We start from the raw sequence: 22261 nt of genomic DNA, 5'->3' as shown, positions 1-22261 counted from the left end.
GTCTTGTTGGACTGAGAGGGAGCGATTTTTTTTTTTCAGTACACTTAAGAATGATGCTAAATAAATGGTCTCTTAAATTCTCAAGCAAACTGTCCATACTAGGTGGTGTGGGCTGCTGAACTGTGTGTGTGTGTTCAACTTCCGCGTGTGTGTGTTCTTCAAAATGTTCTTCACTTACTTCAGAGCAATGACAAATAGCATCTTTGCGTTTTCGATGAACATGCTGCCTAAAAGAATGATACTTGGAAAAAGCCGACTGGCAGTTACTTATTCCACAGGTTATGTTGAAATGAGGTTTGCGGGCATGTACAAGTCCAACATGCTGAATCCGTTTCTTTAGTGTAAAGGTCCTTTCTGAACATTTTGAACATTTATGCAGCCCAGGCATGTTCAGTAAAGGTGGTTGAGCAGGGGTTTGTCTCCCTGCACGATGTTTGCGATACAAGTCTGGAGAAACATCGTCTTTCTGAAGTATGCAGGATATGTCATGTTGAAGACAAAGTATGTGTAGAAGGCTGCGATGTAGGCCTCATCAAGTGAGCTGCAGGAACAAACCTCAATTCCTTCGACTTTCACAACACTGTGACACTGTCTGGACAGGGCAGTTTTCCAATCCTGGCCATTCACTTGAATGGTTGGGTATGGAGTTAGAGGATTAGTCTACATAAGAAGAAAAAAATGTTAGTATACATAATGAGGTGGATCTGATGAGGCATGTACAGTGATCCAAAAGAACATTATCTTGTGGCCAGTGGCTATGCATGGCACCAAATATTTACCTCTCCAAGGATAATGAAATCTTCAATTTTCTCCTTGAATATTGATGGCAAGAGGACGAGTCCCCCCTTGAAGTCAATTCCTAGGTCATACAGATAGTACAATTGTAAGTTCATATGCACTTCGGCAAATTTTGATTGATATTAATAATGTGCAAATTCCCACAGAGAGACTAATGCATTAGAGTCATTATGTTACTTCATGTTACTTCATGTCATGTAAGAAAGAAACTGAAAAACATTAAGATCATCAGAAGACATCTTAATATTGTTCCATGCAACCGTTCCTATCCTCTTTAGAAGGGACTGCACACAAATGACACAATAATGTCACAAAATTGTATGTATGTGCTCAAATCTGCACCTGTAATATCCTCAGCCAGTGTATCCTCTCTTTCCTCCATGTAGACTTTCTTTAGTGGCAAATCCTTCACGAGTTTAAGAATATTTGGAAGAACACGTGAAGTTCTCACTGAAGCGGTGGCAGATGTTGACTGCAGAGGGGTGCAGAGCATCAAGCTTGTCACATAACTGAAAATTAAAAAAAAAAAAAAGCAAAATAGGGGAAAGAGACATTTTATGTGAAGAATTTCAACAAACTTTAAGAAGTTAAAGATCCTCTGAAAACATGCTTTAAGATGCTTACAAAATATTTATACTGATGTTTTTCACAAAAAAGTTCAATTTGCCATCTCCCCCTTCTCTCATTAAAATCCAGAATCTATGAATATGCAAATATATTTCATTTCAAAAGTTAACTAAGTAACTGTTGGGCACAATATGCCTCCTGCTTCACTATGATGTCCATTCTCAGTGTACGTGCAAACTGTCTATGATGTCACAAATCATACTGATAGACATTATCATTTCTTTCCACAATTATTGTTAATGATTGATAGTAATTGTGGGGTGGGGGGCTTGAACTATTTTTTAGCAGCAGCTAAGACAGTTGCAGTAAAAATATCTCATAAGGAAATAATAACAACTGTAATAGAAGTCTACATGGACCCTGTTAAATTTGAATATACAGACTGGGATAAATTTAAAGTGCTTTAATTTGTCCCATTCGTAGCTCAAGTTGGCATCAGCTTCAGAGCTGCAATGATTAATTGAATAATTGATTATTAAAGTAATTGCCAGCTATTTTGATAATCATTTAATCAGTTTGAGTATTTTTTAAAGAGAAAAAGTAAAAACTCTCTGATACTAATGTCTAAATTGCAAATATTTTCTAGTTTCTGAGGACGTCGTTTGGCATTCGCATTTTTGACATTTTATAACCAGCAGTAATGGAAACAAGTAAGCAGTTATTTTGTTGCGGTTCTTTTGTTCCTTGTGGACTGGTTCTTTGGCATCTAAACGGCTCTGGACATCTTGTGGGAATTGTGGAAGGAAATGACTGCAGGCAGTGTTTGGCAAGTAGGTTCTGAACTGCAATACAGCAGGAGAACAACGTTATCTCTGCCATTTTGCAAGCACTTTAATGCAGATGCAAAATAGCACATTTAATACATAATACCTCTGGTTTGCTGTGGACACAGGAGCTTCACATGTTTGTTGTTCTGGGTTGACTGCTTGTAAATTGAAGATGACTTCCTTGTAGCGGTCTGTGAAGTCTCTGAACTTCAGCTGCTTTTTGAAAGACTTGTCAAAGAGATATACAATCATACTTTCTGTGAGTCCGCAGTCAACCGTCTCTCCGTCCACATCATTGTCTGAAATGTAAATGACAAGGCTATTAAAGACACAGAAACACAGAAACTCTGGACATGCAAGGCACAATGACTAGACTGAAAACACATAAATAAAATGTTCATTTTTTGCAACTATATACAATGAAGCATTTTATCTTCAAAAGTATACTGCTAGTAATGAAGGAGTCCTAAGCCTATTTCTCAGTTTACTGTGCTGGTAGCAAAAATGTGGTTTACTGTATAACTATATTTTAAAATAAAAATAAGACAAATATCTATACTTATCTATATCAACTTTAAAACCAACAAGAATCTACATCAGTCAGTTCTCCCTTACTTGACTAAAAACTCTTCATTTTGGTCCTTGTAATATTTATTGAAAAAACAACACATGACATTGTTATTTTTCATGGTATTTCCAGATATTAGCAAGACAATTGACACAACACTATTGATCGTTTATCTAGGTAGTAACATACAAACAGGCCTGTATATAAAATCAATGTAATTTTAACCCTCAAGTCCAACAGATTTCATGAAGGATGGAATGGCCAATAACCTTTATTATATTAATTTATATCAAATGGGTTATTGGTTAAATATCTCTCTCTCTGAGACACATACACACATGCTCTCATGTATGGAGGGGCCAAATCCTCTGCATACATCTGCAAAGATAAAAATAATGATGTAACCACAGTACAATCTAATAACAAAAAGTACAGTGTCTGGGGACATCATAAATTAAGTGATTCCACTCTGCATCCTCTCTGCCCTGCACTGCTCAGATATAACTTAAGCCCTGCTGAATGTTGCTTCAGCTTGGACAGTCCTGCATTATTGACAGAAAATACTGCATGACAAACTTCACAGTTTACCTTGTACTCATCTCCACAGAGAGGACTGATCCACCCTTGGTCTGTCACGATCTGTATCTTATGTCTTTTTTTTTTCTTGTAGAGATGAGTTGTTTGGGTCTAGAAGAGAACCCTAGACCTTTAGTCACTGTAATACTGGATAAAACAGCTAGCTAGCTATTCACCCTGTTAAAGATAGCTCTTCAGATACTTGCTAAATTTAGTTCATTTGTTAAAATTAATGTTGTAAAAATCACAATCACACTTAACTTACTTCTAAATTTTTGAGCCTCCTCCTCTGAAATGTCAATGGCTCTTTCCACCACCAACTTTTCTAAAAGCTCCTCCGTTGATAGACCCCTGAGCGCCATGCTGAATTTCCCGTCATTTGACCTCAGCACTGGAGTCTGAGCCACCAGCCTCTTTAGCCTTTTAGCCTGTGGTATCAATGCGCTACTGTTGCTTGGTAACCATATTGCTGTCTAGGGGAACTGTCTAGGGGAACTAGGCTTGGCGCATTTTATGTAGCTGTGTATTTATTTACCATTAAATAAAAGCTACTTGATATCAGGATGTGACTTTAGAAGAACTGGGTTTAACTCTTTAATTAAACTTTATTCATATAGCACCTTTCATACAAATACACAGCCCAAAGTGCTTCACATAGCAGGAAACCTAACTGATAGTGCCAGGATGGTGTAAAAGCGTGCTTGAAGCCGTAATTAAAAAGGAGCAAAATACACAACAATAAGTAAAATCTGGAAGGATAAAAACCACAATAAAACAAGATCATGTTAAAAATGACGCATACAAGTTAATAAAATAGAGATTATGACAATAATCAAAGAAGCTAATAATGAAAAAATGGCTCTAAATGCCTTAAGTATAATTTTACTACTAATACTATTAGAAGTGCTACTAATAATAGTTATTGTCTAAGAGCTACACACATTTTTCAATGCCACAGGTACCCTTAGGTTTGAAATAGTACAGATTTGTACTTTAAATCACTTTGTACCCTTTCTGTTTGTTAAAGGTGCACTTCTGTGTACTTTTTAGAGAACATTCTTAAAAATTGTACCTATAGGTACAGAAATGTTCTTGTCTCGTACCTCTATTTTTGAGAGTGTGGTTGTCCTTCCTTGGAAAACATTTGTTGGGCTTGAACCACTGCAAACCAGGATCACCTCACAGACCTGCTGTCTAAGCAATGGTCTGCCTCAGTTATCACAGTTTGGTCTTTTGTCAAAGCTGCTCACATCTTGTCTATTTTTCCTACTTCCAACACATTCACTTCGAGTACTGGTTGTTTACTGGCTGCCTCTTTCATCCACCCTTTGACAGTTTAAGGGAATAACATCATTTATTTGTTACAATGGCACATGTCAGTGGATGTAGCAATGTAGTTACACAATAACACTGTATTAACACACTATATTTACAACCCCTTTTCCAGAAAGTTGAGATGCTGTATAAAAAGCAAAAAAGAGCAAAACAGTGAAACCCTGTATTTTATAGAAAATAGCAGGAAGATGACAAATCAAATTTTAAAACTGAAAAATTTCATTGTTTTTTAAAAATACATCTTCATTTAGAATCTGATGCCAGAAACATATTTCAGTAAAGTTGGGTCAGTGGCAACAAAAGGCTGGAAAAGTAATGTTGAAAGAAAACAGCTGGTGGAACATCTGACCATTAATGAGATTAACTGTCAACAGGTTAGTAAAACAAATGAGTATAAAAAGAGCATCCAGTGGACTGGAAGACTGTCCAGGCAAATAGTGCAAAAATGAAAGAATAATGTCTGTCAACAAAAAATTGTAAAGAATTTTAGGGATTTTGTTGTCTGTGGTTCATAATATCATTTCCAAAATGAAAACATTCTATGTGAATAATCTGCACATCTGCGCTTTGAAATTGGTGTTGTAATTATTGTTAATTTGAGGCTGTGAATTCCACTACAAGAACAGACAGTAGACTATGTGTTACTGACATAGTTTTAGACTTAAACTTAGACACTGTAAAATATATATTTTGAAATGACAATTAAAGGATAGAAGGAAGTTCAGACCCAATTATCCTTTCCGCCATCTTCACCACCAGTCAGAGACACTGCAGGCGCCCGACGAGACAGAGATGCAGCTGGACAGTATGCTCTCCATGGTGCCTCTGTAAAAGGAGGTGAGGATGGGAGGGTGGAGGTGCAGTCTCTTCATGCGGCGCAGAAAGTGCAGGCGCTGCTGAGCTCACTTTGCCAGACATTGGGTGTGTTGGGACCAGGACAGTGTGTCGGTTATCTTCACCCTCAAGAATTTGGTGCTGTAGACCACCTAGACTGTTGTGTTATTGATGAGTGATGAGGAGTGGTGCTTGACTGTGCTGTTCCCTCCAAATGAGAAAATTATGTCAGGAGTCTGGAGGTGATGTGGTCTCTCAACAGTCTCTTGAAGCACTTCACTGGGATGGGAGTGAGTGCTATGGGGCGGTAGTCATTGAAAGACGTGACTGCAGGCTTCTTTGGTACTGGTACCGACTATGGGCACGTTTTGCTATCCTTATTACAGGGTTCAGCTCGGCTTTTGCTGTATGAAGCCTCAGCATGTTGCCTGATTTGAAAGCAGCATCACATGCTTTGACCATTTCACGTACCTCCTTAGTGATCCTCCATGCGCTTCTGTATGTTGCCAATACAGACTCAGACTTTAATTACATGGTTTGATGTTCTTGTTTGTGTTGATCAGCATCCTGGGCACAGTGGGCTATATCTGCTCTTCCTCTCTCATCTCAATCACCTCATCTCTGTCTCCTCATCTTTTCTTGCATCTCCTGTCTTTCAAAGCTGAACTTTGACTGATGCAGTAATGTTTCTGTCTCTTTCTCCTTTTGCTGTAAAAGCATATTAAACATGTAATATAAAGCCTGTTAAGCATGGTGTCCCATTTTGGAACATGCCCATCTTTAAATGAGTGTATCTCAACCACAAGGTGTCTTTGAACAAACAAGGCCTTAAAATAAAGAGGAGACTTATGAGATTTGGGGCCCAGTAAATGAGGTTGGCAACCAGCAGACATGAAAATTTTCATTCTTACCTAGTGAAAAATATCATATCAAAATAAAAATCCCATTGATATATCAAATAATGCTGTAGAAATCCACAATAGAGCATCTAAACATCCCGTGTCAAATTTTATGCCTCTAAAGTGAATCAGTGAAAAATTACAGAGATCTCAGTCCTAAATGTCCGGGCACAGGAGTGAGACCCCCTGTTCCTTTCTCCTATCTTTGGTTGACCTGAGTAATTACAGAGCAGCTGCGTAATTCACTACATGCGTCCTTTGTGTGGCCATATCTCCAGAACGGATTGGTCGAGCTGGATGATTGACACCTCTATGTAGTCACCGGAGCCAATAGAATTGAGGGGCAGTAACTAAATTGAGCTAATCAACACCATTGGCTAATAATGAGCCATCAAACACATGGAGTGAAATTCGACTCAAAATGACTGACAGAGAAAGAAATTGATTCAAAACTTTAAAGACAATCATGTTTCTTTATTTTCTTAAAAGACAGCTAGTCAGTTGAGCCCAAAGCAAACAGAAGGATCAGCAGTCACACCTGTGATTTTTAGCATAGCAAGGTTAGCTACTATTGCTAGCAAAGATGCTAATGGAGACGAGAGCAACACAGATGATTTCTGGGCTGAATTTTTCTCTTGAACAAAGGCAAGGATCCATTTTAATCACGATGACAAAATATGACAAATATGCCCCACAGCAGAGCAAATGGCTGTTTGTGCTGTGAAATCATGAACTTAACTAATGAGAACTTGTAAGTCCCATTGTTGTGGGCATGATATGTGCATGTAAAATTTTAGTACTGTAAGCTCCACGGCTGGTGAACATTTGTGCTGTGAATGTAACTATCACAACAGTTAGATGAGCAACAACCAGAGGACTGGTTGTTCAGCGTTGCGGTTTAAGTTTCTCCCCAGTTTCCCCTTAAATGCCAAATCAGAGGCTGTGAATCACGAGCAAACCTCAGTATCGTCCATGACTCTACCTGCTGCAGGCCAAGGCTAATGACTTTAATTTAAATATAATCTTGCATTTTGCAAGTATGCATAATCTAATCATAATTTAAAAATGCCAGATTAAAGGTGCATTAGTCGACTTTTCTGTATTTAAAACATATTTTAATCACTTTGTTTTTAATGCCAATGAGTTGACAGGCTTTTACATAAGTTAAAATATGAGATATTGATCGCTAGCCCCAAAGCTAGCTGCCAAACACTGATATGGAGTTAGAAGATAAATGACCGGCGTCCTCCACAGCACCAATCTCAACATACGCTCATGCCGACGTCCTATTTCCAGGAAAGCGATACCCAAGCACTTCAAAATAATAGCTGGCTAGAAGCTGATAGACAAAATGAAAGAGGGTGATTAATAGCTCATATTATAGTTATATTATAGTCACCTTTAACATGTGAAGTGGTCTGACTCCAGGAAAATGTTGATAATTCACTGTTTTAAAATGACTGGATTACAAAGCATCTGGGAGGGCTACGATCATGTCGGACCTGGTTTTCAAACGGCTGAAACAGCTTTCAGGCCCTTTTTAAAGTAAGTCTCTAGCACACAGTACTGCCGAGTTATAATCCAATTAGTAAACAGAGTGCTCTGGGGTTGTATCCAATCCCGTCGACCTGAGGGGGTTAAAACAGAGCGGAAGAGATCCACAGACAGATAGAAAACTTTTGGTTTTGTTTGTAAATAGGCATTACATGATTTACATTACAGACGACACACCAATTTTTAGTTTTACTGCATTTGGGCCTTTTGTAGATATGGATTCTATTATATGAAAAACACATTTTTTACTGTATACAAGATACTTTGCATACAAGTATGTAAAGTAACTAGGAAGTTAGTCTAACGTTACGTCTTGGGTGTCAGTAGATGATCCTGTGCCACTTGGAATCAGCACATGGCTGGCTGCTTCAGCCTGTGCTTCTTCAGCACACTCCTCTGGCTCCAATGGCCTCATTTGCATGGATTGATGAGAGGGACTTAGGCTCTGCAACATCCCCACAAACCCCAAGCAACATTGGTTAAGATTTATATATGGCATTCAGGCTCATAATTTTTATCTGGGTTACCACTTGAAAAGGTTGACATGCTCTGAAGTTCATAAAACACATCTAAATTCCCAAGGTGGCCCTGTAGTGCAATTCACAACAAGCTACTCAACACAACAATAGAAAAAAACACAACTGAAAATACCTTATCTCTGCAACAAAAGCAGAAAAACAGCAAAAGCAGAAAAACATCAACCTCTAAATGTGAATGACACAGCTCATTGCTGATTGAATTGACACCATTGAAATGCCACTGCAGCTGCTGGTTGACCAGTGGATGACTGGATTTCTTGTGTCTTTAACGTGAAAAAGTAGAGTTTGTGTCCCAGACTGGAATGCATGACGTTGTGATCTATAAATTAGTTAAATTTTGTAGATTCTCAGTTGCAATTTTTTTTTAACATTTCTCATGTTTTTTTCTTACAGATTAGATCCCATAACCATAGAAATACACTGTCAGTCCCACATGCACATTCCATGAGAGAATGAGTTGTGCTGCTGGATGAACAGCTAAATGAGATTACTGTCCCTGAGCAGCATACTTGGAAATACTGCTTTTTTGTGCATTTGTCTTTTCTGCTTTAGTTGCATTGATAGGCTATTTGCAGTAGTTTTTTTTTAGTTGTGTTCTGTGATTTGTTGTTGTATTTAGTGACTTCTTGTGATTTGCCTTCAATTCAATCCAAAACATTTATTTCTCCCTAAGGGAGACTGTTGTTTCTTTGTTCCTAATATTGTCCTTTGCTACAGATCCTCTATTCCACTTATGTCTAAAGAACCTGATTTTAACCCCTGCATTTTAAGACATCCTCCTGTTTTGACTGATCAACCACTTCAGACTAGTCATTCTAGCTATGTTATGTGGAATATAGGGAGTACTATGAAGGTTTTTCAGGAGCTTCGGGAGCAATGTTCTGGGGGAGAGGAAAGTTGTTTAACACAAAAAGGGAAAACTAAAAAAAAAAAACACATCTCCTTTCAATGTACATTTAACAATTCAACTTAACCCACTACTCACTTACATATGATATGTTTTCTCTTTTACATGACAAAACTTTGTAAATCAAGTGTAACTTTACCTCCTGGCTGTCATGGACAGTGGATGGCTCAATGTCACTTGGAAGAGGGAGATGAATGGCTGACCACGAGTCATGAAATATGTGGCAAAGAGAGTTAATTTTGAGTTTTCTGTCCCAAATCTGTGCTTTTGGTCCTGGAATGGCTAATTCAAGTTGAAGCAGCAGTTTCAAAGATGGTAAAGTAGCTGATTGGTCAAATACGGCTTTCATCTTTGTCAAAGCGTTGATGGATGTTAAAACATCTGAAAAGGGGTGGACGTTTAGCTCAATAGGTAGAGCGTGCGACCCATGTATGGAGGCTGCTGGTTCGATGTCTGCCTTCGGCTCTTTGTTGCCTGTCATCCCCTCTCTCTCTGCCCTGTTTCCTGTCAACTATCTAGCTATCCTATTATTAATAAAAATGGCCAAAAAAATAACTTCGTTGTCTTTAACTACTTATTGAAAATATGATTTTTATTAAAGATCAAAGTCGGACGAATGAAGTACCTTTCTAGTCCATATGAGAGACTTTGACATAGGATTACTGCAAAAGTATACAGTAAAAGTACTTGATAGTAATAAGAACATGTTGTCTAAGAAGTACTGAGTCCAATAGTACAGGTGCCTTGGATTACTTATTGAAAATATGATTTTTATTAAAGATCAAAGTTGGACGAATAAAGTATCTTTCTAGTCGATATGAGAGACTTTGATCCCTGGATTACTACAAAAGTACACCGTAAAAGTACTTCATATTATTTATACATGTCGTCCCTGAAGTCATCTGTCCAATAGTACAGGTGTCTTTGGACACAGTTTTTTATTTCCTTATTATATTCATTCTACTAGAGGCTCTGCCTGTCACCTTACGGCACCGTATTAATGCATTTACTGTAAGCATTACAATACGCACGCACTCCAAATTGAGAGATGGCTGACTTGACTCCAGTGCAAGAGGAGGCAGCATGATGGTGGATTTGCCAGGAAGAAACAAAGAGATAAGAATTTCAAAGTGAGGAGACTGATCTCCTGGTTCGAGAAGAGAATGTGCAAGAGCACGCAATATATGGAGACAGCAGAATGTCTCCAAAACAGCTTCACGCCGAAATAGTTTACTTTATAGCAACACCTGCAAAAACCAATACAATAAATATGAACCGCAAATGTCATGCAGATATGTAACTGCTTATATTTTACACTGAAGCACATTGAAATTGTGTTTTATTTTATAATTAATTATTAGCATCATCATCATCATTAATTTTACTGGCTGAGGAGCGGCGAGAGAGGTGGTGCAATAGAGAGTGGAGGCCAACAGATCCAGTCCAGCCGCAATGGTTCCCGGTTCCGCTGGCCCACCTGAGCCAGGTGGAGGAACAGTTAAGCGGCGGTCTGTTCTCCTCCTGCTTCTCCTCTCCCACCTTATCCTCATCTCCTCCTCCCATCCTCCCTCCTTTGTCCCGCTGCGAAGCAATCAGAGAAAGTTTCTGAAGTTTGAAGTGTGCAAAATTACGCACAGATCTGTCTAACCAGCTCTGACAGAAGCACACATAGCTTTTTCTGTAAATGACGGTGTTTTGTGATTGTGAAGATGTGTGTGTGTTTCGGCCAAGCCCGCCGGGTGCTATCTTGTGCTGAAAGACCACAGACTTTGCACTTCGACCAGGTTTTGGCTGTTCTAAAGTGCAAGCACATTTTACTCCAATGTGCTGAGGAGAAGATAGCAAACACGCCCGGCCACGCCTTCGTTTTGCCTTCATGTTTAGACCTCCCGCCCACAGTGGCACAGACCCAGCGCAAGTGCATTTGCTATCTTACAGACATGGTAAAAATGGCACTTGCGCTGGTGTAAGATAGCAAAATCACTTGTGCTGGCGGCGCAATGGCTCCACAATCACCAAACTCCTTAATTTACATGAGTCTTTATTCTCCACAGGAGTGTCGATTAGTGAAGTGTCCTTTGAACATATTATCCACCAGCAATAAAGTGTAAATATGGAAGTTAATAGCGTGCAGGTATGTGTGTGTCTTGCCCTTGGCTGAGGTGTGCACACTCCAAAATCACCAAACACCTTTCATTTATGTTTAAAAGTTGTGCACACGTGTGTGTCTTTGAAGTTAATCTCACTAATAAGTACAACAGTATTATTATTATTATAACTATAAAGCCCAATAAATCTCAGCAGACCTGCAAACAGGATCACAGCTGTCTGATTGTTTTTAACAGATGAGTCAGCATGACAGCTGGAGCAGCTGTAGTGTTTGTGTCTGCGAGTTTGTTATGATCCAGAAAAACAATGTTTAAATAATTATGATCTATAACATATAAAATATACAAGACGCTATATTTGACCACAGGACTCCAGCCCAACAGAGAAAAAAGTTATGTGTGCTTCTATCAGAGCTGGTTGGATATATCTGTGCGTAATTTTGCGCACTTCAAACTTAAAAAACTCTTTCTGATTATTTCGCAGCGGGTCAGAGGAGCGAGGATGGGAGGAGGAGATGAGGATTAGGTGGGAGAGGAGAAGAAGGAGGAGGAAAACGGACAGCTGCGTATCTGCTCCTCCACCTGGCTCAGGTGGGCCAGCGGAACCGGAAAGCTTCACGGATACAAGCTTCGCGGTTCGCCTCCCCTCTCTATTGCACCATCTCTCTCCCCGCTCCTCAGCCAGCAGAGTTAATCATGATGATGATGATAATAATTAAGTATAAAATACAACAAACTTTCAAGGTGCCTCAGGTTAAAATATAAGCAGTTACATATCTGCATGACATTTGCGGTTCATTTATTGTATTGATTTTTGCAGGCATTAATATAAAATAAATTATTTACACATGAAGCTGTTTTGGAGACATCCTGCTGTCTCCATATATCGTTTTTTCACTTTTCGTACCAGCCCAGATAGCACGCATACATCTGTAAATGCATCTGAGAAGCATCGGCCCATAGCAGGGACATGGTTTGCCAGAGGGTGGGATTATGTGCGCCATTTCAAAGTCTGCGATAGGTCGGCTATGGATCGATACATTGCACGTTATCCAATTGGTGCCAACGGAACTGAAAGCAGGCGTTGGAGACGGAGAGGCTACTTCATGTCAGCCAGGACTAGTCTTCAGGTAAGCTCACTTCAAGCAAATATATAAAAAATAGCTGTTTTATAAATATGACATACAGGTTTAGCAAGATAAGTCGGGATTTAGCAGCATAAGTTGTTAAGCCCTGACTGGGTATGCTAGCACAGGTGAAGAGCCTAGATGGTGACTCCTAACAGGCTAGCTAGCTTAGCAAATGTTAGTTGCTTATAAGTCACAGACCTGACCAGCAAATCTATCAACTAACTTAATTTAGCCATTGCTAGGTAGCCATAAGTCTTTCCAGCACATGAACAATCTCTGTCTGGACAACAAATCAGTGTTGAATGTTGGAAAGGGTCAAGTAACGTTAGCTAGCGTTAGCTGTTAGGTAGTAGCTGGTGGGCTTCATGTTTTTACAGCTGCGGAGTTAATATTAGCGGTTAAGTGGCAGCTAAAGAAGGGAGGCTCTGCTCTGCTCTATTTGTAAACATGGCTCGGTGTAACATTTTCTCGTAGTTCAGTACTGGTTATGGGCTACTGTTGGCGTGTTTGCACTGTACGTGAAGTTAATATCCACTTCACGTAGGTGTGAGTTTAGTGCAGCATCTCTGGAAACACAACAGACTCCAGTTGTTTCTGTCATGTCCCTCCAGTCAAGCCCCCCCTCCGCCTCGCCTGTAGAGCTGTCCGGAGTTCAGCAGCTATCCGCGGTCCAGCCGGGGCTGTCAGACCGCACCGCAAAATAGTACACACAACAACTTTTTGTGGTTCATATTTTCAAGTCATGCTTTCTGCTGGTGCTTCATACAGTTTTGCCTGTGACACTGTATGAAACATGGGTTATTTGGAGGTCTTGTTGTGGTGCTTTTTAACATGTTTGATAGCTAAAGAGCATAGGGCTAATACTATTAGCTACAGGTCTCTTATCAACTACGTTGACTCTGTAAGGTCAGACAGCGGCCGGGAAATAAGGCACAGCTACGTTTTCCTTCCTTGGTGTGTCTATTTGTACGTGTTTATTTGTGAAGTATGGGTATAGTATTGTATAGTATAAGTTAATTGAACAATCTAGGCTCACGTGTTTTGTCTTTTTTTCTCCACCTATATTATGTATATATTATGTCATATTTATAAAACAGCTATTTTTTATATACTTGCTTGAAGTGAGCTTACCTGAAGACCAGTCCTGGCTGACATGAAGTAGCCTCTCCGTCTAGGTGTATCCTGTTTTGCGCTGGTGCACAAAGGGCGGGACAGGTCAAAATATCCCTCCCACCCCTGGCACAAGATGACAAAGGTGGATTTGGACACACCTTGAATAAATTAAATCCACTGCCCCTCGCACTTTCATCAGCGAAAGATAGGGACCTATGAATGCATAAACTGCATTGGTACTGGACTTATGCAACTCACATGCACTGCCTTCATGTATGTTTTTGGCAGTATTTAGCATGTGTAACGACAACTTGCAAGTCAGAACTATTTGCAATACTCTGACATTTAACCTTTGTGTTTGTGCTATTCACTCTTGATTACATGGTCAACAAGTGTTGTTCTTGTGAAAGAAAAGGGTTCTCTGTTCTAACAAGTGAGATGTGTTTATTTGTATAGTACATGTGTGCATGTATACGTATGTACATACATACCACTGACATGTGGTGGTTTTTGGCTGTGATTGTATTTTCTTGTTCTATAGAGCCAAAAACTGGATTTGTAGTCCAGTCTTAAAGTTGTGTTATTCTTTGACTAAATACAGCTCAGTGTTTCCTCTATCCTGGTCCTCTGGTTCCGCCGCCCTGCATGTTTTAGATGTTTCTCTGCTCCAACACACCTGATTCAGATGATCAGCTCGTCATGAAGCCTCTGCCTGATAGGCTGAAGCCTGATAACGAGCTGATCATTTGAATCAGGTGTGTTTGAGCAGAGAAACATGGAAAACATGCAGGGCAGTGATCTCTGAGGACCAGGATAGAGGAAACACTGCAGCTGTTGTTGTTAAAACAAATGGTTTTCTTCATGACTCAGTTTTTTGAAAATGTTATGGTAGTAAATGCTGTAGTTGAGAGATTAGGCTGGATGAATTTATTTAAATAACAGAAATCAACATACAGAAATAGAAAAGTATGCAGAAGCTTTAAAACGTAATAGTGTGAAACCTACTTGAACAGATTAGGTTGATAACATAACAAAACACTGTGTGTACTTCATATAAAAAACTCATGTTGCTTTAACAGATGACTGAATACACTAAACATAAAAAAAGTCATATTGGTTTAACAAATGAGAATTCAGTATATTGAACATTGATTCATTCATTCATTTTCTGTAACCGCTTATTCCGTAAGAGTCACGGGCTGCTGGAGTCTATCCCAGCTGACATTGGGCGAGAGGCGGGGTTCACCCTGGACAAGTCACCAGTTCATCACAGGGCTACAACACATAGAGACAGACAACCACTCACACTCACACCTACAGGCAATTTAGAGTCAACAATTAACCTAGTATGCATGTCTTTGGACTGTGGGAGGAAGCCGGAGAACCCGAGGAGAACTCACGCAGACACGGGGAGAACATGCAAACTCACAGAAAGGCCCTGCCCCAGCAAGCCAGGGGATTGAACTCAGGACCTTCTTGCTGTGAGGTGGCAGTGCTAACCACTGTGCCACTCTATATTGAACATAAAGAAATATTTTTTAGTAAACATAACTTTGATATGTGCAAACGATGTACATATTTTTTTCATGTAAATTGAACATACGTTTTTTTGTGTCCACTTGTTGTAGTTACAATCAGGTTGAAGGTCTGATGTGCACTCAAAGATTCAGTGAATTCTCTCAAAAATTCCTGTCAAAATATGTTGATAATGACATGATGATAAGGTTATAAGCTAACACTGATGACATCATAGAGTCCATGCTAGATCAAAGGACAGGGTATGTGATGTCATCACATTCCCTTTGATGACATCACAGCCACCTGACATTCTGACGTGTTCTATTCTGTGTGCAGTGTGTGTGTGTGTATGTGTGTGTGTGTGTGTGTGTGTGTGCAGACAAAGTTAGTGACTAGGTGAGGGATGTAACAAAGGGCACTTTGTTATAAAGCGTAATTAATACCAAACCACACTGTGCAATATTCACAAGGCAGAAGTCATCAGTCAGTAGTAACAAACAACTAAACTATGCACATTAATAATGGCACTCAGCACTTTGATAGCAACATTTGCACTTTATTAGTAGAATTTGCACAGAACAATTTGCACGTTGCATTTTTGTACAATTTGTAGTGTATTTATTGTCTCTATTTATTGATAGCATGTGTCATTTTAAACCATGAGCTTACAGATAATAATGTTAATGTTACATGAACATGACACCATGTCCTCTTGTTCTGCTATTTTTTGTTTGAGTCTATGGGTCTTGAAAAGTGAAATAAACAATATTTTCTGCAGCATTTGATTAGCTCCCGCCACCCCTTTAGCTGACCCCGACCGTTACATTTTGACCTGACGTGATGATGTCACGCCAGAGCAGGGGAATGAATTAAATTCACACGTTTTGAACACCTTGTTTCATACATTTTCTCACAGGAGCCTTATTATGTGCTTTTCAAAATTTAATACAAATGTTCAGATACCTCATGCGTTATATTGTTGTTGTCTATTTATACACTGTGTGTGTGTCTCTCCCTAGAGTCAGACAAGTCCAGATTTTCAAGGAGCAGTGAGCAATTCTGGAGAAAGATGTTTGATTGTTGAGTCTCATTCTCAGATCATCAGATACGGAGACTTTGGGTTGGTTACTTGAGCTGAAATAAGAAGCCAAAGAAACCGAGGCACTAAACCTTCACACTCCAACATCTCAAACATGCAGAATCAACTTTCTGTGAAAGAGTTCATGGACCTCTGACCTGTTCTTCATATGCAGTCTGAGGTAATGTGGTTCAGCTCAGTGTAGTTTTGCCTAATTTGATTATTCTTGAAAAAATTAATTGGTTTTACTGTGAATGATTTATTTTTACTTCATAGATTTGTTCGCAATAAAATATTGAGTTTATGTAGTGACTTTTATGTTATAAACATTACTAGTACTGCTACAAATAATATTTAGTCATAATTAGAATATTCTGTTCTATTCTAAATTTATTTTTTTTAAATAAAACGATTTAATGATACACAAACCTAGAACTTACTATACTTTTTCTTTTCTTAAATGTAGCTGTTTGCAGAATTCCAACGTCTACAGAACCAGCTTGACACACTTTACACTGAGCTTGATTGCCACACTCCTCAGCTGATGACCTCATTCCAAAACGCGATGCACGATGAACAGGTGATTATGCATTTCACAATTAAATCTTTGTGTAATGTTTTATTGTAATGGTTCCACTGAGCTTTAATTCCACAATTGCTCCATTCCATAATCTGTGTTTTTGCATGTACATGTTCTGTCTCTGATTGCACCAGATAAGTCAGCACATCACTTGTGGATTTATTTCAGATGTTGTAGTGGCTAGTTGGTTGGAACGGTTTGGCAATGGGTTTCATGAATAAACTTGTCACTTTAGTTTACACTATTTTTTATCCTCTTAGGAACTTCATGATATCAACACAAGTTGTACCGCTGTTCTCGCTGCCCTTCCTGTTTTTCTGTGTGAGGAAGTTTTTATAGCGTGTGGTAAGAAAATATGGCCCATTCTGTATTAATACATTCATATTTTCATTTATTTCTAAGGATAACCTAATCAACATTTCTGTACATGTGCCAATGTTAGCCAACCAGTAAGCAGGCTAATTTTCAACTTACAACATTTTTATGACAATCAACCGTAATCAAACTTCTATGTTCACCACAGCCTTAGTTTCCATGACTTTTTAATGGATGTGATTAGTGAATGATCATTCTTCCATTCTTTTAGGATGAATTGGGTGAACCAGATCTTTGGGATACATCAGTGGGACTACGTACAACTGTTAGGAACGATGCTATGAGTCTCACTCTGGTTCATTACCACCCTGTGAAAATCTGTCATCCTAAGTTCAGATGTCAATAATGACATATATATATAAAACATGTGGATCAAAATCACTGTATTCTCTGTAGAGCTATCTGCTAAATAAACTTCACCAATGCAAAACATGGACCAAATGTGTTTGTTTTTGATAAAATCTATATCTTTGAGAAACATTAATGAAAATGTGTCGACAGATAGATAAATTGATAGATGTAGACAGATATATTTGTACATGTTTGTTAGGGAATTTTCCAATCTTTAGGCAACATGCTAAGGCCTTGGACGTATTGAGAGACCTAAACTAACTTTTAGCAGACATACTGTCTCCTTCAGACAGTAGATGCAGCTGTCTTCTCCTGTCAGATAAACAAGGGAACAACCTGATAGTGTTGCTTTGGCGCCTGAGGTTGAAGAGGCGTTGTCTTGTCTCTCTGAACGGAGAAGACGTAACTGTAATCTGGTCTGGATAACACTGACCCTGAGCTGTGGAGCCAGGGACATGGACCTGTGGTCTCAGACCTTGTGTATTCATAATTCCTGTGTTTGGATTTACAGACCAATAGGCTAGTTCAGTGCGTTGGGTCTGACCTTATTTGGGCATAGGTTCAACACGACCTTGTCCGTGAATGATTAAAGACAATCTTGGAGGACTGAAACTCCAGAACTGAAGGGAACATCAATACCAACTGTGCACTGGTTATTCCTTCATTCTCCTGAAGGAATAAGTATTATTAAACCAGTTTCAGTGTAAGACATATTGGACTCCTGTGTACTTCCTTCTTCTGATGTATGGGGGAAGGCTAAAATCCACAACAGTCTTTATAAGTGAGTGTGTAATTTTTCTTCTTCACTTTGGGGTTCATGGCAGATTGACAAAATGATGAGTAAGACCCTAACCCTAACTCTTAGCTGGGTTTGTGGTGAATAAATGGATAGGATGCAGGTGTGTTAAGTACAGGTCAAAACATGCAAAAAAAATGACTCAAATTAACACTTAAAAAGTCACAAAAATATATCAAACAGACCTGGGACTACACTATAATTCATTATTTCCGAGTTATTGAACAGATTGCTCTTACCATACTGTACAGGTGTGTCTCTGATCATCACCAGCTCTGCCTATTTCCTCACTTCCAAATAAGGAGGTGGAATATTTCCTAATAGCTGCAATTTCCCAACAATACTTTATGCTGATGACATGACATCAGCTCCTGTAACTGTATAAAAGAAAAGCTCAACATTCAGAGCAACACAATAACAACCTCCTCAACCGTCTGAGAGACAGTCTGCTGAAGTTGTGAAGACTTGAAGGTAAATATATGAATGTTTTGTTTGTTTTTGTGTAAGGTTGGTGAAATGGTGATGTTGCTGATATTTTGGAAAAGCTGTTGATGTGAACAAGTCTTGAATGTTCTCATTTCAACAGGTGTGATCTCTGTAACCATGCTGAAGGTTTTCTTTGTGCTTGGATGCCTCCTGAGCCTCACTCTGGCTCATCCTGTAAGTGTAACAGTCTCATACTCAATATCAATACCAGTGTTCTTATATGTTCATACCATACAATGCTGTAATAGTATAACTCAGGCAATATCAGACTGTGACTTATGTATTTTCTCCAGATGGAGGCAGAGCACAAACGACTTGCTCGATCAGACTCTAACTCTGGCTCCAGCGAGTCCAATGAGGTGAGTGCTTTCTCTAGAATTCAACATTCAACACACCTGAATGTCAACCATTGTAAAATTTCTGAGAAACTCTGCTGTATATCTGACAATGTATGTTTGTGATTTTCTTGAAGGCTGCTGCCACCATAACAAAAGAAACAGAGATTACTGATCCTGTGCTGCTAATATACCAGCTCTTCGCACGCCTCCTGGGCGGCCCACCTAGAAAATACTGTGTCGCTTCCTGGATGTACATAAAATGCTTCAACGTAACTGAAATTTAACCATTAAGTCAATTTTAACATCAGCTTTGTTTGTATCAGGTTTCATTCTCCTTTCAAATTTCAGTGCTGTTGTCTTGTGTTTTCACACTCTCTAATAAAGGCTTTTATGTTTGCACAGTACATGTGCCAGGTTGCCAATTTCTCTCCATTAAACAGAATGAAATTACTTGCAGGAGATAAAAGGCTGCTGACATTTTACAGTCCATATAAAAAACTTGAAATCAGTTTGAATTAATTGCATCTTGCTGTAAATAATAGCATCAGTTAAGTATAAAGGAAACAGTTTTATAAATTGTTGAATGCCAACTGAGTAATTATATTTTACCTATATAGTACTATGTGATCAATGGAGAAATGTCTGGATCCACACATTATTTGGCTTCTTTATTTTTCTTTAAACCAATCACAATAGTCTTGGGCGGTGCGAAACCAGTGGTGGAGCCAGACAATTTTCATAAGGGTGGCCAGACTGAGACCATAGCTCACACAGGGGTGGCAAAGAAAATGGTATCTTATTACCATCCTTCTACTGCACGCACAGAGTCGGTTGGCACCTTCACTCGTGGTGCACAAGAACTACTACTACTTTTTCTTAAAGTTGTTTTACTCATTTATAAAGTTTTAATGACCTCGCTCCTCCATACATTCAGGATCTTCTTTCATTTTATGTTCCAGCCAGATCACTGAGGTCCTCCACTGCTTTTCTTTTAAATGTTGCTCATGTGTCCGACAGACGTTCTGGTGAGAGTGCCTTCTGTTTTTATGCCCACAAACTGTGGAATTCTTTGTCTTTGGACATTAGATTGGCAAACTCTCTTGGAATCTTTAAGAGATGTATCTTTTTAGTCTGGCTTTTAATCATTAATTTGGGAGTAAAGTTATAATTTTGGTCTTCTAACCTCAATGATTAGGTTTTTTATATTATTCTTTATCTTGGTGTTCCTTTTATTTGATCCTTTTTCTTATCATAGTGCCTTTTATTGTGTTGAATACTTTCATTTACTTCATTACTTTTGATGATTATTATTATTCTGACATTTTTCCATGCAGAGAGGTGAAAGTACAGTTTGTTTTGATTTATTTGGTGTAGTGGAAATTCTGAAGAATGGTTCACTCAGACACTGAAGAAGAGTTCGGGAGTCCCAGATGACTTACACAGGAGTATTTAATGAAGCTCGATCGAGGAGAATTCAGATTAGCAATACACTGAGAATATTGTGACTGCCAACCCAATTCTGAAGGTTACTTCTCGAGTGAAGGTATTTAACTGTCCCCTGACATTCCCTGGAATTTAACACGCCACCATGTATGGGCCTGATGTGTCTATCTATGTGTACACAAATTCTATTGGGCATAAGTGAAAAACAAGAAGCTATGCTTACCTCTTTGCTCTAAATCACTGTATCTGTCGGCCTTGCTCATGTATTGTGCCCTGCTAGAGAATGTGGGGACAGTCTGTCTGCCTGATAAACCATAACCTTGGGACCTCAGGAGAAAGTATGTGGGGGATGCACTACTCTCCTACTTGTGCAGCTGTGGACTGTAGTTGTGCAGAGTGATCAACTACTAGTGTGCCTGTTCAGGTTAGATGACCTATGACTGGACCCTTCACGACTGCATTGTCACCCATATAAAGAGAGACTCAGGGAACAATCTAAGAGCTAGTGAGGCAAGTGAGGCAAATTCCACAACATTTGGATATTTATCATTCTGTTTGTTTTTATTTATTTCCTGTCTATTGTTTTAATTTTGCTATGTGGAGAACTTTGGGCTGCATGTTTGTATGAAAGGTGCTAAATAAATAAAGCTGAATTGAGTAGAGTTGTGTCATTAGTGTTAGGTTATAACCCTATCATCATGTCATTATCAACATATTTTGACACAGGAATTTTTGAGAGAATTCACTGAATCTTTGAGTGCACATCAGGCCTTCAACATGATTGTAACTACAACAAGTGGACACAAACTATCTTCTTCCATGTTTGGATAACAGCTTGAAAGACAGAAGAAACACAACAAAACATTCTTCTAAATGGCAATGCAGGATAGATCTATGATGCCTGCAGGCATCACACGGGGACATTGCTATGAAGTGGAGGCTTCAGGGTGGCTTTGGTTTTGTATCCCAATGCTGCAACACTCAAACAGGTGAGAGGGTGGCCATCAAGGTTAACAAAAGTCACCCCGATGTTGTTCGTATCCCAGATAGCAGTCAGTTCTGGGTTGATTCTTCCACCAGTGTCGGCTGATAGCTGGACAGATCATCTGTGTATGCGCCAGACTCGGTTCAGATGTGGATGCCTCATGCTAATAATCTTCTAGTATAGGTTTTATTGGGACAAGAATTTTTATACAGTTTATGGCCCATGACCATGATGTTACTTTTGGCCCACAGTGTTTTCTGAGTGTGACAATACACAAGCAGGATGCTGTTGCTGAGCCAGAACAGTGAACAACACGACAGGTGGAACCCAGCCAGCAGTTTTTAAAACCCCAAAGGCAGCATGGAAGGTGACATTGTTTTTTTTACCGCCTGCTCCTACAGCCTGCTCCAACTGGGGAAGGGTGGTGCTACAATAACAAACAGATTGCCAGAAAGTGCATATAAGCCGTTTTACTATTTTTTATTCCTTTATTCCTTCTTTTAAAAATCTCCCTACTTTTTCATATAGTCCTTATTTAGGCGTGCCTGTGTGGGAC

The 22261-nt window shown here is 39.1% G+C and overlaps 1 pseudogene; it reads left to right on the top strand.

Moving 5' to 3' along the window:
• The window catches only part of LOC146312461 (uncharacterized), a 49228-nt pseudogene extending 28922 nt beyond the window's left edge, over positions 1 to 20306 (top strand).
• Positions 20307 to 22261: the final 1955 nt, after the last annotated feature.

The sequence above is a fragment of the Lutjanus erythropterus genome, chromosome 17, assembly GCF_056507025.1.
Source record: "Lutjanus erythropterus isolate fLutEry1 chromosome 17, fLutEry1.hap2, whole genome shotgun sequence".
In the NCBI taxonomy this organism is placed as follows: Eukaryota; Metazoa; Chordata; class Actinopteri; order Lutjaniformes; family Lutjanidae; genus Lutjanus; species Lutjanus erythropterus.
This window is presented reverse-complemented; position numbering and strand designations above follow the sequence as displayed.